This window comes from Typopeltis vanoorti, chromosome 10 (genome assembly GCF_054136105.1).
Source record: "Typopeltis vanoorti isolate ZY-2024b chromosome 10, IOZ_Tvanoo_1.0, whole genome shotgun sequence".
Classification (NCBI taxonomy): domain Eukaryota; kingdom Metazoa; phylum Arthropoda; class Arachnida; order Uropygi; family Thelyphonidae; genus Typopeltis; species Typopeltis vanoorti.
Genome location: NC_143558.1, coordinates 102,471,485 through 102,484,339, shown reverse-complemented (window position 1 = coordinate 102,484,339; position 12,855 = coordinate 102,471,485).

The following is a 12,855-nucleotide window of genomic DNA, read 5'->3' as shown; positions in this document are numbered from 1 at the left end:
CTAAAGCATTAAATAAACGCTGTGACCAATCCATGTCTCACCGAACTATGTGCAGGAAATTGAAAATCGGTACTGGCAGTCGCATGCATACGAGGAAACCACTGATTTCTGCGAAGTCTCTAATATTAAGTTATGCGTGTATCAGTGCTGCCAAATGAAAATTGCTGAAAACAGCTAAATGTTTTTTTTAAAAAAAGAGCTAAAAAGGAGTTAAAAATAAAAATGTGAAGCTAAAATGTTAAACGTAGTAGCTGATACTTTTAAGTTACTTCCTTTATTCAAGTTGAAGTGATACTTACATATAGGTGACTAAAAAAAACGTTTTCAGTTAGATTTTCAGCTTTATTTCCAATATTACTCATTGTAGATGCTGGTATATGATAGTCTGTACAGCACTTGTTGTTGCGCCTGAGGCTATACTTCACTGACAAAATAGCTTCCAGCATTGGCAATTCCATCTTGTTTCTTAATTTAGTTTTAACTACATTCACGGAAATAAAACTTCGTTCAATTTACGCATTAGAAGTTGGTAGTATTAATAAATTTATTGCATACCTAGCAATTTCTTTAAATGGATTCGTTCCAGATGCCTCTTTGAATTCTCGTACTTCAGTCCAGAATAGCTCAGTGTTTTCTATATTTGTTTATTTATTTAAGTGGATAGCATTGTACTGATATTCAACAGCAGCAACATCTTTTACTGTTTTCAGCATTATTTCTAAGATGGGAGTAACAGCTTCTTTTATATGTTTTAGGGTATGGTCAACAGAAAAAGAAGACATCATTCTTAAAACATTCAAATTTTCAGGCAACCTTTGCTTAATCTGTTTGGAGAGACCAAGAAGAAACTGTCTTGCTCTAGTTCTAAGATTTTGCTCATCATTTTTCGTTATTTTCTTTTGTATCAACAACTCTGAAAATTTTATTCAAATCTGTAACCAAGATTTGGATTGGGATCAAATAGTCATCAATCTCTGACTCTAGAGGGTCGACTGTGGATGATGGTAGCACTAACATATTAGCAATAGAACAAATCAAACGAGAAAGGTCTTCAAATAATTTAGTTTTATCCGCACTGTTTGATTCGAAAATGTTGTTTACTGCTGAACTTGAACTATAATAGGATGCAAAAATAAAAGGTACAAAAAATTCCTTGGATCTCTGTACATCTTCCCACAAAATTTGAGCTTTGTAACATTTCTCAGTCACACACACGACTTCGAAATGAGTTTTTAATTCCAACCACTGGCTGAGAATTCTGTCTACTGGATTCAATGAAGAGCAACCTTGTTGCACAGCTGCTTACAATTTTCAGAGGAGCATCATTTTCGTTGATACTTTGATACAGCTCTTTGTATGCTGCTTGTCTTGAAGAAGAATGTGAAAACCACTTATACGTTTCGGCAACTAAAAATTCTAATTTTCTTGAGAGAGATTCTGCACAACTGTGAGCCGCCAGTTTGAATGAATGGCATACACATTTAATTAAAATTAAGGAGGGAATATATACCTTCAGTTGTTCATAAACGCCATCATTGACACCAACCATAACACTGGCGTTGTCTATACCAATTGCAATGAGGTTTTTAATGTCCATTTCTTGTTCAAAAGCATTTTTTTTTTTCAGTGCATTCAAAATACCGCTAGCGTCACACTTTTCTGAACCACTATGCTCAGAAATGTATGCATAATTTTGTTGAATTTCTTACTACAATAAATGATGGCCATTCCTAAAATCTCTTTCACTGGGATATCATTCGATTCATCTATTAGCAAGCTGAAATTTTCATCTCCAATGTCCGCAATTAGATCTACAAAAGGCCCACTTAGAATATTCTTTACAAATACAGAGCACTTGGTTGGGTGCATTTTTACCTTTGGCATAATTGGACGGTCTAGGATAATATTTTTGCAAAGATCTACTAGATGATCGCAAGTTGAATGATGAGTGACAACAAAGAAATAATGCTAACCTACCTTCAAAGTTCGCGGTCTCATCAGACTTTTTTTTTACAAGCATATTTGTAATAGGAACAGCCTTATATGGAACTGCAGCAAGATGATTCTTAGTTTCGCTATGCTTTATAAGCTGACAATATTTAGCAGCTAGATCACATCTGCAAAAATTACAGTGGCCTTTTGTAGTGTCACCAGGAAATTCACACAACCATTTGCTAAACATTCCCCTTTGCAACCACTCCCTCCTAAAGTTTTGCTTGTAAACTTTATTTTTTCTCTTTACTCATTTTTGAAGAAAGGTACGCAACTCTTTACTGCAACGAATTACGATCAGTCTTCGAAAAATTCCCACTCGCTGTAGTAACTATCAACCAGAACACTGTGCAAAAACTAACTTGTAACGATGCTACCAACTTTAAGGCGACAAAATGGCAGTCTGTTGGGCCACGTGACTAACTGATGTAATCGTGCTTTTGAAACGTCTGATGCTCGTAAAATACAATTCTTTATTAAATGAGAACATCTGGAAAACTTTAAAACAATTTCTTTAACAGTAAGTTATAAAAACAACTAAAAAATAGCTGAAACTAGTTCTGAAGTAGCTAGGTGCCAGATTAAAATTTTTGGAGCTAGGGAAGGAAAAAAGCAGCTAGATGTAGCTCAAAAAGAGCTAAATTGGCAACACGGATGTGTGTAATGTCCCATTCACAATGTATAACGGTAGCTTTTTCAACTGCTTTTCTCTTCGCATCTTGTCATACACCTTTTCCACATCTGCAAAACTTAAATATAGATCCTTGCTACATTCCCATGATTTATCAACTATCTGTCTTGAAGTGAAAATCTAATAATGTCAACCTCTGCTTGGCCTGATTCCAACATGTTCTTCTCTAAGCTTCCCTTCCACAATTTTTAACCGTTTCTCAAGAATACTTGCATAAATCTTACCAGGAACACTCACTAGGGAAATTTCTCTACAATTCTCACATTCAGTTCTATTTTCTATTTTATAGACGGCACTATGAAAGCTCTACTCCAATCATCCAGAATTCAGCTCTCTAATCATGCCTTCTGAATTATGCAGTATAGCCGCTGTAAAACTTTATACATACTACTCCAGCTGACTCTCCACACCCACGACAATTAGGAATATCATGACGAATTTGGAGAACGAAAAGCCTGCAAGATGGCATCCTGTCACAACACCTCTTTCAAACTCCGTCAGTTCCCTTCTCGTAGCCATTTTACCTGGATACAGTTGTACTAACTTGGGAGCATCATATTCACCTAATTGACACAAACACCTGACTCGTTACAGGTCACGTTGCACCTTAACCATGGGGGGTGTCCACAGATTCCCTCCATACAGTGTAGTTGTTATATTTTTCCCCATTATAGGGATTAAGTGTAAATTTTTGAATGTATTCAATTTTTTATATAAATATTCATTTCACAGACAGATTATTGTTATCATTCGGGCTATTTACAGTTATACAGTTAACCCAATGCATTCTGTTCAAAGGATTCAGTATTCAGTTCTAGGTGAATAATAGCAATAGTAATAACAATTATTGTAATGGTGATTATGGGGATTAGATTATTAATCCACGCCAAACAGGCTAATCCCACCAACTTGGAAGTAATGTTAACTTTTATGAACAGAGTTCAGCTTAACATACACTATTTATGTTGTCTGGTACTTTTTATGGAGAGAATGTAGGTGGATGCCGCAATTTTGTGGCTTATGAAGTATATATAGCATTAATGCTATATAAACTTGCTGGTATAGCTTCCACAGTTCATGGTTTAAGGTTCTGTAATTGTTTTTAATGTTGTGGTAGGTTGTTGAGTAGTATGGGTGATCTCACTGCTGAACCGTCTGAGTTGTTGAAGGGTCTAAGGATGTAAACAGTTGTGGTGGGTCGTGTTAGGTGATAACTGTCTTGGTTGTTATGATAAGTGTTGCTGAAATAATTCCTTAGTAACATTACGTAATGGTTCTGGTTTTTAATGCTCAGGAGTTTGTGTTGTATGTGAGGTCTTCAAAGCACTGTTGAAACAATTTTCCAATTCAATGTTTTTAATTTGATTAGATGACTGTTTGATGTGTTTGCATAGACTGTTATGCCGTACTTGAGTAGTGATTTACAAACAACGTGATATATGATTTTTTTTACATTAGATGTAATCATGTATTTTACTTGGAAGAGTTTTGCTGCAATCACGCGGAGTTTAGTATGTAGGTGTTCTACATGTTTCGTCAATATAAGGTGGCAGTCTATATAAAGGTCAAGTTATTTTGCATGTGTTACGGGTGTGATTTCCGGACAGTGACAGCTGTTTTTTTGCTGTTAATTGCAGTGTTATACGTAAATGAGAGTGCAGCGAGAGTGGTGTGGGACGCATGATTTTTGGTTTCTGATAATTGACATCTGCTTTTTGGTGCTGTTCATTATAAACATTTATTTTGAGTTTGGTAGAAGTAAGTTGTGATTTCGTGTAGGTCTTGTTGTCCTTTGAAAAGAGTGGTGTTGATGTCTCTCTCTGTGGACTGCTAGTAGCGCGGTGTCGTCTGTGTATCGATATATTTGACTTCGTGTGGCCGGATTGTAAACGTCATTAATGTATATGTTGAACAGAGTAGGTGATAATATGGCGACTAGTGGGACTTCATGCTTCATCTGTAAACCCCAGCTGTAATTTGTACCAATTTTGTTACGTTTAAGAAATAGTTCCTGAATCAGGTATGCAGTGCTCTTCTTATGCCAATTAAGTATAGTTTAGTCAGCAGTATGATGTGTTCAAGTGTGTCAAAAGCTTTGGTTAAATCAAGAATTATAAGAACAACGCTTATTTTTATCGAGAGCTCTGTTTATGGCGTCGGAGATATCTTATAATAAGTTGGTTGGAGCCGTATTAATTTTGTGATATAATGTTGCAATTCTGTAAATAGTTCTGTGGTCTAGAGTGCGTGTTATTTTTTCAAGAATTTTAGAAATGACTGGTAGCTTAGCTATTGGTGTGAAGTTCTGCTTGTCGTTTCTCTTGCTGTGTCGTAAATCGATGCATTAAACCATGTTTATGAGTCAGAAGTATAGGATTTATTCCTTCAAAGTATGCTAAACGGTCTGTGAGTCTTATTTTGTCTATTCCTGGAGTGTTCTTTGTTTTTAATTCTAAGAGAGCATCTTTCAGTTCCTGTTTTGTTACGGGTGGAAAATATATGGTTTGCTGTTGACTTTCTGTTGGTAATTTTTTGTTGATCATTGATAAATTACATTTTTTTTTAGTTCTGTGATATTGTTTGTGAAGGCGTACTTGAATGAATCTGCTATTTCTCTTGGTTCGTATACTGACCGAAGCTGTTTGAAATAAAACCTTGTGGTGAAATTTTCTTTATTTGAGTTAATAATTCGTTAAGTGTAACTTATGTTGCCTTCATATTAGCATTATATTCTGTACATTTTTGGAACTAGTAGTGTCTGTGTGCTCCTACGAATTTTTGTTGTTAGTTGATTTCTTGTGTTTTGTATAATGTTTGTAGATGTGTGTTGTAATACTGTTTAGAATATCGTCGGTTATCCTTGAGTTATTTTCTGTTTACCGCCTCTTTTATGGAGGCTTTGTTGCTTTTTTTTTGTATATTTCTGTGAACATAAATTGACCCTGTAACTTTATATGAATTAGAAGCTCTCGTATAAAGTTACAGAGTCATTTATTGTGAGTAGACATTTCCAGTACTGTATTTTTTATAAAGTTATAGAGAATGCTCTTTACTACGATAACGGAATTGGAATTGTCTGGCACAGATTAGCGGTTGGTGTGGGTAGAAGGAGGTATCATATTGGAACGAAACTATGGCGAAGTAATTTCGTTCCAATTGATCGGCGATTTTTATGTTAATTATTAATGAGGGATACTAGATGGGAGCCCGTATGGTGATATGATCAATGCTTGATTGTGTTAATGAATTGTGGAATATTTCTTCTCTTGTTGGGGAATTTATGATAGAGTTTATATTGTACTAACTCAGTATATCAAGGTGTGTGTTAGTGATTGAAGAAGCATTGTCAACGGTATTTTTGGTAATGTCTCCATTTAGGACGATCGATGTATTGTACTAGTTTCAATGCTGCTTAGGCATGTTTCTAATTTGTGCAGCAGCTCAGTGGATTATTATATGGGGATCTGTATATTATATTTATCGTGTATATGAGAATACGATTATTTGTGATTTCCAAAAGTAGTGTTTCCGCATGTTCGAAACGAGTTTGCTTTTCCGTCACACTGTATTTTTCTTTGATAATTGCCATGAGCCGCCACTATATTGTTTGGTTTACATAAGGAAGTAGACGGTACTTATTAATGTTGTATACATAAGATTCTGCGTCATTTATTGCAACTTCGGTAAGGATTAGTAGATCAATGTTTGTCATTATGTTGTTAGGAAGTTTTATCAATATACACCAGTGTTTCTATGCTTTTTATGTTGGTGTGAAGATGGTGAAGTCTGTATTTTTGAAAGTATTGTCTGCCCGCTTCTTCAAAGAGTCAACGATCTTAAAATTTACATTTTCTGACTGCACATGTTCTCCCAGATTTGAGATCTGCATGCAAGTTTTTAGAAATAATTTAAAAGGTTAAAGGATGGGAGATCAGACAATGTATTGTTTGGATAGACTGTTTTGATCAGATTCTCTTGAAATTACATTGACTTTAGTATTGTCATGCTGTGTCATAAATACCTGTGAATCCTTTGTCCACAGAAACTTGTATGGAGTCCAGTGCTCAGATATGTAAACTGCTGGTGGTTAGGATTGAAGTTGTGTTATTGCTTTCTGCTAGAATGCTGTCTCTCAGACTTTTGCTGGCAAAACGAGAGATGATTGGTGGCTGTGTCTCTTTATTTTCTTGTGGTCCTCGAATAACAGAGGTGATGTCCGTAGTTGTGACTGAAATGCTATTGTTTGTGTCAATGCGCTATGGAGCTTAAATCTTCTGTCTTTACTTTTGGTATTCCAAATATATATATATATATATATTGTCGATTTTATGTCTCTCACACTTCCAAACACTTCTACTCTATCATTATAGAACTGTATGTAATGTTCGTACTGGAATTTTTGTTAATTTTTTGCTTATGGGTATTAAGTCTTTAACCATGAATTTGAATGAATATAAGTTTTCGGTAATCGTTCCACCTGGTTTCCAAGATTCCGGAGCACTGGCAGTGTAGTCATCACCCACAGCCTGAGCAGTGCGACCCCTCCGCTTTATCACGTATGTTTGTATGTAAGATGACGAACTCAGTATTTGTGGATGTGTTGTATGTCCACTTCTTCAAAGACTCAAAAACCTTGACATTTACATTTTCTGACTGGATATACTCTGTCAGATTTGAGGCCTCCGTGCTATAGTTTTTAGAAATAAGCTTAAAGCTTGTTTTTAAGGATGGAGAATGATAATAGACTCCAGGTAGTCAAGGACTCATCGAGGAATGCCATACATCTCATCAACCATATCATCTGCCATAGTTTCACTTAACCTCGTTTACAATAGTTACACTCACTGATTCAACTGGCAAACTGTTCCACTCAAGATTGTATGAAGGAAAAATCTAGTTCTTAATACTTTCTTAATTGCATACAGGTATGCACCCTTTGTTCACCCTCCACTCTCCATGCAATGAAAAATTATATCGACCAATATCCTATAACGCCCTCTCAAAAATTTACGGAAATCTCCCATATCACCCCCTCCCCCTTTTTTTTACTGTCTACTGTGTCTGCATTCAATGCATCCTCGTAATCTTTATTCCATAATATCGATATCAGCCTTCGCAAGCTTTCCACAGCTTCTTTATCCCTTTGACACCCAGGAGACCAAATATGCACACAGTAGTCTAGGCGTGGCTGTATCAAGTCATTGTAAAGAGGTAAAATTAATTCCATACATGGCAATGTTCGTTTCAATATAGCAATTATCCTCTGAGTCGTATTGGCAATTTTTGTAATGTGACCATAGAATTTCAACTTTCTATTCACCATACTCTAGAATCTCCAAGATAATATGCTGTTGGATATCACATCATACCAAAGTGCAAAACTTCACATTTCCCAACATTTATTTAACAATTATCACTTTGCCACGCTCCCAACCAATTCAAAGCACCATGTAAATGTCAATATTTGCATCTTCCGCTAAAACTGAAGAAAATCCGTCAGTCCATTTTCAATATGATTAATGTACAGATTAAACAGCAATGATTCCAAAGGCTGATCTCTCGAGCACACCACTGGTCACCTGAAATCTGACCGATTCACATCCTTCTCTTCTCCAATCCAATATTCTCTAGTTTATGCAACAGCCTTTTTTGTGGTCTTCTGTCAAATGCCTTAGCAAAGTCCAACAGTATCATACTATATTCATCACCTTTATCCAAATGAGCCATAACACTATTATAAAATATTAGCAAATGACTCAGACATGACCTACCTTTAGTAAACCCATACTGTTCCTTGCAAACTATAGCTTCTTTGTCTACCCATGTCTGTATACGAGTTTTTACCAACTTCTCTAATTACAATTACTCCAAATAAAATGATAGGTCGATAGTTAGATACATCAGAGTTTGCAGCACCTTTGTGCAATGGGATTATCATACATTCTTTCCATTATGGAATGGAAAGAATTCTTTCCATTCAGGAATCTTTCTTGAGCTAACACTCCAATTATACAAACATGTCAAGGCCCTAGACAATTCGGCTGATCATTCCTTTAACACATATGCTGATATTGATATTCCACTTGTCCTAATTTCCGAATTCTTATCCAGGTTATGCAATAGCTCTAGAACCTCCTTTTCATGCACCTCAACTTCTCACATCCAATATAATTGGAGCACTGTACGCTGTGTTACATACAAAACGTTGATAAATGCTGGTGAAGTGATAACTCATTATTTGAACTAACTCACCTACTTCTGATACTAGGGTACCGTCAGCATTCAGTAAAGTTATTCTTCCGCATGCGTTATTTTTTTACTTTCAGCATAACAATAAAATGATTTTTTTAAGTTTTCTTTAGTCGGTGCAGCCAATTTCTTTTCACACCATAACTTAGCTTTCCGTATCATACATGTAACTTTTCTGGTCTGAGATTTATATATTTCATAACACATCTCACTCTTATTCTCATGATGTTTCTCCCACATAATTGTCTTTTCGGATTTCTTGCTTAATGATCTTGCACATGAATTTCACTCCCATTTTATTTATCCTTCGAAATCTAGGGTACACATTCAAATACCACCCTAGCGGTATTTGAATGTCCCCCCCCCCTGTCAAAGTTTCCATGCACTACTGATATCCTTCCGATTCAACGACTGATACAATGGAACCAAAGATAGTATTCTTCTGAGTCTAGCAGTCTAGCCTGTCCTGAATACAATATCCATATAGTTGGGTACTTCCCAGGTCAGTACAGCATGGTCACTGTTACCACCTGATGTCACATCCTTAACTGAGACACCTTCTGACGCTATGATCAAATCTAATACTCTTTGTCCTTGAGATATTTCTTGCACATGCTGCTTGAGAAAATGTCACGAAATAGCAGAGAATTCTCCGTCGTTCTCTCCATAAATTTTCTCTGCTACCCAATCAATATTCGGATAATTTAAGTCACCCATAATGTTTACTTGTTTAGCACCTATCAGGGTAATTTGGCGTTGCATTTCTTCGTCCACAGCAACTGAACCTCCAGACAGAGATGTCGTGAGGAATTTTGGCGCTTATGGCCAGGAAAGAAAATTGCGCGTTATAAAAAAAAAAAAAAAAATTAAATCTCAATTTTGCGCCTATGAAAAATTAGCGCCTATGGCCGGGGCTATAGTCTCATTACGCCTCTGCTTCCAGGTCTGCAGCAACATCCCCACCATTTATCCGTTAGCTTCCACTTCACTCCATATAGCTTCAAACTCAATGCTACGTATGACATTATTACCGTATTTCTTTCATGTAATGATTAATTTCTGTTCTGTCTATTTATGGCAGAACAGAAAATATTTAAAGTAAAACACTTATGCCACTATTTCCAGGACTGTCGCCAGATTAGATCGCACCCTGGGGTAAACAATTAAATATCTCCCCTGATGGATTATAAGACAAAAATATAAGAAAATCTCCAATTGCTATTTTGTTTTTATTACAAGAGAAACATTAATATAAAACGATTACACAATAATATTAATTAAATGTTTGCTCTACGGGGATATCACACAATAAAACTGTTTATAAGCTCTTCTAAATTAAAATTATAAGCTATGTCCGCCTCTATCGATATAGTTGCCAGAACAACCAATCTTTCTTGAGTCATTGCTGTTCGCAAATAACTTTTAATCAGTTTAAGCATGGAAAAACGTCTTTCCGCACTTGCTACGCTAACAGGAATTGTTAGTGTATCGACGGCGCCTACCGCAATATGGCTGAACGGGCCCCCCCCTTATTAAGCCGGGCCGTGAGGCAGGCTGCCTCTATGCTACACGCTGTCGACGGTACTGACGATTTCAGTCGAAACTATAGAATAACAAGAACATCATATCAGATGACACGACGACAGATAACTGCTTAACATACAAGTATAATAATCATTCCGGAAAAGCCAGCCGAAGCTTCTACCCGACATATTTGACATAATCAACAAACTGCCATTCGATGAGAAAAACCCAGGGACTCAATGAGAACTGAAACAAGCGATATATAGATGTTATACCAACATGGAAAATTGCCCATCTGGCTATAAGATCTATGAGGTGAATTTTAATATCTATATATGCAAGCACGCACACCGATAAAAGAACTTTTTTTTTTTTTTTGGTTTTTCAAGTTGGAGCAAGCTCAACTATTATATGTCAACTGATGTGCGAACTTTTGTGGTGTTTGGAGGGCTTCTAGAAGCCAGCCTTCTAATAAAAAGGGCTTCTATTGCACCACCACCTCTACAGATCAGAGCAACGAAAGAATCGCAACTGCACGCCTCGTAAACGATGGACGGGAAAACGATCAGCTGAAAGGGGGGGAGTGTCATGAGGTTTGAGTTGTCGGCCACACATGATGAAGTTCTCTCGAACATTGAACTGTTTTCGAGAGTATAGAAAATGTACTCGAAAAGTTTTATGAGGATAAAGGAACCCGTAGAATTTCTTCTTCATTTAAGTCTGATGCGCTCCCTTTTTTCAAATGACTGTAAGAAATTTTAGAAACAGCTATAATCCATATTTAGTCAAAATTGGTTGAACGATGCAGCCTGTAATTCGCAGAGACCTTTTCTTTGTAAAGATCTCTGCGAATACGGACACTCCCCTCGCCCATAAAACTCCTCGGTTTTGTTCTGATTGGACATATGATCATAAGGAATGTTAAAAACAGTTGTCTTGTATATTTGATCCAAATTGGCCGAACATTGACTTGAAAACACGTATCTGTACATGACAACCCTCTTATAATCCCTATCTTCATTTTTGTGTAATCAACTAAAATTCCAATGAGAGTATAAACAACATAAGAAATATTATATTCCAAATTTAGCTGAAATCGAAAGATGTGTCACGAATAATAATAATAATGTGATCTACAGAAATACCTGCAGAGAAGGACCGCTCTCCTCTACCTCCTTCAGTTTAATGTAATTATGCTGAATGTATTAAAGTACTTTATGCGGCTTAAGAAACAATTATGTGATAGTTTATATGGAAATTGGCTAAATTGAGATTTTCTCTATTTTTATAGTACTGTGGTTCTTTGAATCGAACTTTGAATTTTATACTTCAGATGTGATATGTGAATGTGCCTCATTGAATGAATATCCCGGTCGAATAATATAACAAATCTATGGTATTCCGTTTATAACTTGAGTTACAGCATGTCGAATTTTATCCGTAATGATTATTTTGCAATTTTAGACAACTTGTTACAACACTTGGTAAGGCTTCAATGCTGTGATTATGACTCTTGATTAAGAACTTTCTTGTACTGAGGAACATTGTGTGATTCACTATCACGGGCTGCTTCATATCTTTCGCACGTTGGATAAGAACAAGCCTCCACGCACCAACCCTAGGGCATTTCGAAAACCCTCATTTGATATCGCCCTTATCAACATAGTGAAAAGTCACAGTAAGACATCTTCCAGGCGACGTTCATTATCAAGGTTCACAGGCTAAAGTTCATATCAGGACACAGACTTGTTTACTCGTAAACTGCTTCTTGCTTCACATATATAAATGTTTATTCCTTTGAAATGAAAGAATGATAATAAAATGTCAGTCACTTTTTTTCTAGAACATTGGAATGTTGTAGGTGTATTCATCTCTGGAAACGTTATAAAATTTTAGACCTCGTTTATTAATAAGGGTAACGATCAAGGTTTCATGCAACTCTGGTTTTACGCAACAGTTTCATACATATATGAAATTGTCAAAAACATTAGAGCGCACATGCTTATTTGGGTCTATTACTAGTATTGTTTAGAGTTATTGAGCAGAGGAATCGTTCTAAGTTTATTTTCAGCCGACTTCAAGTAGTATTTTTTCCCTCCCATTAATAAGGATTTTAAAAAAAAACGCAAACGGGGGGGGGGGAGGGCTTTGAGATTTCCTCCAAAAAAAAAAAAAAAAATTCAAAAACTTATACAACGGCCTAAAATTCAGTATTTTGACTGAAACTTTGTTAATGCAAATTGTAACAAAGTTAGGTATTTAAGGCAATGTAAGGTAGCTATGTTTTTGTAGCAGCTCATTAAGTAATAATAAATAAAAATTGACAGATAATAAATATAGCTGAAAATTAAGTCTATATTAATAATAAGACGTGAAATGTAATGGAAGTACCTCAAATA